Source organism: Lactuca serriola, chromosome 4, assembly GCF_051521515.1.
Source record: "Lactuca serriola cultivar US96UC23 chromosome 4, Lser_US96UC23_V15, whole genome shotgun sequence".
In the NCBI taxonomy this organism is placed as follows: domain Eukaryota; kingdom Viridiplantae; phylum Streptophyta; class Magnoliopsida; order Asterales; family Asteraceae; genus Lactuca; species Lactuca serriola.
Genome location: NC_136411.1, coordinates 276,676,844 through 276,682,843, shown reverse-complemented (window position 1 = coordinate 276,682,843; position 6,000 = coordinate 276,676,844).

Sequence of the window (6,000 nt, the reverse complement as noted above, 5' to 3'; positions counted from 1 at the left end):
GCAGTAGGAAGTGCTTGATGGTGACAGATGTATCTCAAATGAGGGGATACAATACAGACGGTGGCAATGAAGAAACGAAGGAGCGAGAGGACTTATGCTTCACAGCAAAACCTCTCAGCGTGCAATTCAATGAGCTTGATGAATTAATCAAGAAGGTACAATCCATTTTTATTTCATCTAAAGTCCCACAAAACTCATATGAAAAAGAATTGAAAAGCTTAAACTCAAGAATCTCAAATCTAGATAGCAGTTTAACTCAAACACGGGTCACCAATTCTAACCTAACTGACCAAATAAGCAGGGTATCATCAAAGAGTGAGGAACGGAGGACGTGGATAGAGCTGAAGGAGTCGGAGCTGATTAAATCCAAAGACAAAAACATTTATTTACAAAGAGACAATTTGAAACTTTTGAAACAAAGAAATGTGTTTTGTTTAATTGCTAAGCGTCTTTATTCTAACATCACTCAACTTCATTTGAACTGTGAAATAGGACAGAAAATTCATCGCATGATTTTGCCCTTCCTTGAATTCAAGGAGGATGAAATCGACGCTGAAGCATATAATTGCGAAAATGTAGTTTCGTCTGATGATGTGAATCCAACTTACATGTATGGTCTAGACAAAATTGAATCTTTCATAAAATCCAAGGACCATAAGGACATGCTGAAAAACCTTTTGGATGAAAATGATAAACTGAAACTAAGGACCGAAACCATATAAAAATTTGACTCATTGAATGCCAACTTGAGCTCAGAAAATAAAATAGATGTTGAAAACGCGTCTGAGCTTAATGAGGATGATGATATGAGTGAAATTTCTGTAGAGGATGAAGTTGACTGTTCTGAGTTTGTCAAGAGCGAACCCGAAAACCACAAAAATCTTATTTCTGAAAATTCTGTGGAGTTTGCTCGTTTGTCCCAAAATAAGTCCCCAATTCTAGAAGAAAAGGTTGTTGTGTACCAAAAGGTGAGAACAACACCAAATTAGGTATATAAGGTCACAGGAGTAACCGAACATCAGACAGCCAAACTCACAGCCATTGTAAACGAAGATAATGCAGATGGTTGTGATGAGTTCTTCTGGTCTGCTCCTATAGATAATGCAGACGAAACTGTTGGTCTGTCAGAACGGACTTCCTGGAAAACCAAAGGCAGATATGTGCTGGAGCCGCTAAACAAGTCTGATAACTTCGACGTGCCAAGTACTAGTGGTACAAAAGAAGTTCCTGTAGAAGAAGTCACTACTTCGAGCGAAACATCATCAGTTCAAAGTGAACCGACTGACAAAAAGCAAAAGCAAAAAGCCAACATCCACCGACAGCCGAAGCAAGTAAAGGATCAGAAGCAGCAAAGGAATCTGAGATATAAGAAGAATCTCTCAGAACGAAAACAGTTTTGGCGATCTCAAAACGCCCATTTCTCTTATCATGACAAAACTTCCAAGTCAGAGAAAAGTACTATGAGGACGCAAGAAAGTAGTTACAACCGAAAGGACAGGTTCGGTTCTGAAAGGAATAACAACCGAAGGGAAAGGTTCGGTTCAGAGAACACCAGCTACCGAAAGCATAGGTTCAGTTCCGAGAGCAAAAGCAATCAAGGTTCAAGGTTCGGTCCCACTAATGACCAAAAACAAAAAGGGCACCTAGAACCTCAAGTCAAGAAAACTTCTCAGTCTAACTTCTCTCATTCTAATTCTTCTCAACCCCATTCTAAATCCAATTCTGTTCAAACTCAAAATCCAAAACATTCAGCAGATTTGAAAGGAAAATCGAAGGTTTCCTCAGTCAAGAATGCTCAAAAGCATTCCAAGGCCCAAACGTCAAATCCTGAACCCAAACCGTCTGTAACAAATCCCAACAAAATTAAAGTTTTCACCATTAAAAAGAAAGATGAAACAACTTTAATAAAAAGAACATATCTTGTTGACATCTCTCTTACTATTCCTGTTCCTGTGAAAGGCTCACGTGGACCCAAGAAACTTTGGGTTCTTAAATCTGCTTGATTTTTGCAGGTTATCAGTGACGAACAGTTCGACGAAGAATGGTATATTGACAGTGGCTGCTCACGTCACATGACAGGGAGGAAGGAAGAGCTGGGGGAATTTCGATCTCTTCCAAACGGCAGGAATGTCAAATTCGGGAACAACTCATACGACACAATAAAAGGTTATGGGATGATTACAAATGGAGACTTCACGATTAGAAAAGTTGCATATGTTGAAGGACTACAGCATAACCTCATCAGTGTATCTCAACTTGTTGGAGGTACCGGTCTTAAAGTTTCGTTTGATGATGAGGGTTCTGAAATAATAGAGAAGAAAACAAAAAGAGTGATTCTCAAATCAGAGCGCAAAGGCAAAATGTTTCCTCTTAATCTCAAACCTATCAAAGGAAATCCAGCTATTTGTCTGTTATCAAAAGCACACTCTGACGAAAGCTGGTTGTGGCACCGAAGGCTCTCCCATCTCAACTTTAAGGATATCAACAAACTTGTCACCGGAGGTCATGTTCGGGGTCTTCCATTGCTCAAGTTTGATCGAGAACATTTGTGTGCTGCGTGTGAAATGGGGAAGCAGAGTCGTCAAAGTCATCCATCCATCATAAACACTAAAGTCGTTGAACCACTTGAGTTGATTCACATTGAATTGTGTGGTCCATCGTCTATCGAAAGCATTGGTGGTAGCAAGTATATTCTTGTTATTGTTGATGACTTTTCATGTTTTACATGGGTGTTCTTTCTGAAGCACAAATCCGAAGCAACTCTCAAGCTAAAGATGTTCATCAAGCAGGTTGAAGTGCAGCTGAGGAAAGTCGTTCGCAACATCAGAAGCGACAATGGGCTGGAGTTCAAGAATAAAGAATTTGAAGACTTTTTAGCAAAAAAAGGGACCAGTCACAACTTCTCAGCTCCTTACACCCCTCAACAAAACGGGATTGTCGAAAGACGAAACCAATCTTTGTGTGAGGCAGCACGAACTATGCTAAGTTTCGCTTCTCTACCTCTATATTTCTGGGCTGATGTTATTGTTGCAGCATGTTTTACGCAGAACAGGTCCTATCTCAATAAGCGTTTCACTCTTACTCCTTATGAGATCATCAACAACAGAAAGCCAAACGTCAAATTCTTCCACGTATTCGGCTCACGATGCTTTATCTTCAATTCTAAAGAACATCGTAACAAGTTCGACGTAAAAGCCGATGAAGGGATTTTTCTGGGATATTCTCTCACTTCGAAAGCATACAGGGTTTTAAACAAGCATTCGAGGAAGATTGAAGAAACGTATTATGTGACTTTTGATGACAGCTATGTCAAGAAGCTGAAGGCCACAGAAGAAATAGTTGGAGAAATCTTCTCTCAAACAGGCCAAGTCACAGCCTCGATTGCAAATTTGTTTGAGCAGTTTATGTAGTTGTTCGATGAACCGGAGAAGGCTACTCTCTCAGAAGCTAATGCAGCAGACAACAAAGTTGATCATCTGAAGCAAATCGTCGATGACGCTGCCAAACGACTGGGTGAAGGAGAATCAATTCCAACTGAACCTTCTCATCACGGTGCTTCAGTTGAGGGGGAGAATCCATCTTCTTCAAAACAGCCAAGTTCACAAGTTGAGGGGGAGAACTCTTCTCCAGCTGCACCCGAAAGCTCTACTGCACCCGAAGGTACTGTAGCTCCTGAAAGCTCTACTTCACCCGAAGGTACTGCAACACCCGAAAGCTCGACACCACCCGAAACTCCTGTAGCACTGGAAAGTCAAGATTTACCTGAAAACTCATCAGTCGAGGGGGAGAATGCCGATATGTTTTACGACGATGACAGTCAATCTGAATTAGAAGAGATGGTAAATGCTGAATTAGATCCATCCTATGATCCAAATTACCATCCTCTTGTCAAATGGACTAGAGACCATCCTGTTTCACAGGTTGTGGGTAATATCTCTGAAAAAGTCCTGACCCGATCACAACTGAAGGCAAAGCAAACATCTTTATTTTCAAAAGTAGAGTTCTGTATGTTTAACTCCTTCGTCTCAAAAGTTGAACCAAAGACAGTGAACACTGCTCTTAATCACTCTGATTGGGTTCAAGCCATGCAAGACGAACTTAATGAGTTCGAAAGAAATAAAGTTTGGCACCTCATTCCAACTCCTCAAGATGCCTCGGTTGTTGGTCTCAAATGGGTCTTTAGAAATAAAATGGACAAGGAAGGCAATGTGATAAGAAACAAAGCCCGACTAGTGGTGAAAGGATACTTCCAGGAGGAAGGAATCGATTATGAAGAAACTTTTGCTCCTGTAGCTAGGCTGGAATCTGTTCGAATATTTCTTGCCTACGCTACACACAAGAACTTTGAGGTCTACCAAATGGACGTAAAGTGCGCATTTCTAAATGGAGAACTCGAAGAAACGGTGTATGTGGAACAACCTCCGGGATTCATGAATGAAAAATATCCCAATCACTGCTATATTCTGGACAAAGCGGTTTATGGACTGAAACAAGCACCTAGGGTCTGGTATGAAACGCTAACCAAGTTTTTAAAGATGTCCAAATTCAAACAAGGTTCGGTTGACCCAACCTTCTTTCGTAAGAAGGAAGGTAACCACCTTATGATTGTTCAAATCTATGTCAATGATATCATCTTTGGCTCAACGAATCCTAGCTTAACAGCTGAATTCAGAAAGCTGATGGAGACTAAATTTGAAATGAGCTCAATGGGTCCAATTAACTTTTTCCTTGGTTTAAATATTAGACAGGGACCCGAAGGCATCTTTATTAATCAGGAAGCTTATACCAAAACTCTTCTTGCCAAATTCGGCATGATGGGAGACTCAAAGGTTAAAGTTCCAATGGCATTCGACACCAAGCTCACTCCATCCTTGGATAAGCCAGCAGTCGATATTACGCTATATTGCTAGATGATCGGTTCTCTAATATACCTTACTGCTAGCAGGCCTGATATAATGTTTTCTGTTTGTTATTGTGCTAGATTTCAGGCGAATCCTCGTGAACCTCATATGCTTGCAGTGAAGAACATACTCCGGTATCTCAAACGAACTACCTCTCTCGGTTTATGGTATCCATCAAACTCATGTTTTTTTGTTCAAGCCTACTCAGATGCAGACCTTGGAGGTTGTGGACTAGACAGGAAAAGCACCACTGGAGGCTGCCAATTCCTTGACGGGAAGTTGGTTAGCTGGCAATCAAAGAAACAGACTTGTGTATCTTTGTCTACCGCTGAAGCAGAATACATCGCAGCTGCCTCCTGTACATCTCAAGTGATTTGGATTCAAAGCCAACTCTGGGACTATGAACTCAATATGAAAAAGATCCCACTATATTGCGACTCTGAAAATGCAATTAGGATCTGTCATAACCCAGTGCAACATTCCAAGACTAAGCACATCGCACTGAGGTATCACTTCATTAAGGATCATGTGGAAGATGGGAACGTCGAAATTCATTTTGTTCGAACCACTGATCAACTGGCTGACATCTTCACCAAAGCTCTTCCTGAAGCATCTTTTAACAAAATTCTACAAGGGCTTGGAATGATGGAATCGGAGTCAGTACCAAAAATTACCTCTCAAGATCAAAAGTAAGAAGCGAAATAGACCGAACGTTCGAGTTCGGGTCTCTTGTATGCCGAAATAGACCGAACGCTCGGGTTCGGGTCTTGATCTGGTATACCAAAATGAACCGAACGCTCGGGTTCGGTTGAATCATCTGATCTTCGCCTATCACTCAAAGGTTGTTTTCTTGGTTGTAAATCTTTTGTATTATTTTTCCAAAATTCATTTATCTTATTGTCAAAGTTCTTTTCTTTTTTTTAAACTTATTTATTCGGGAAACCGAAATGGACCGAACGTTCGGGTTCGGTTCCAAAATTTTTCTCACCCGAAATAGACCGAACGCTCGGGTTCGGTTCCAAAGTTTTCTCAACCGAAATAAACCGAACGCTCGGGTTCGGTTCCCACATTTTTTTGTATAATTTTTTTTATATCTTAA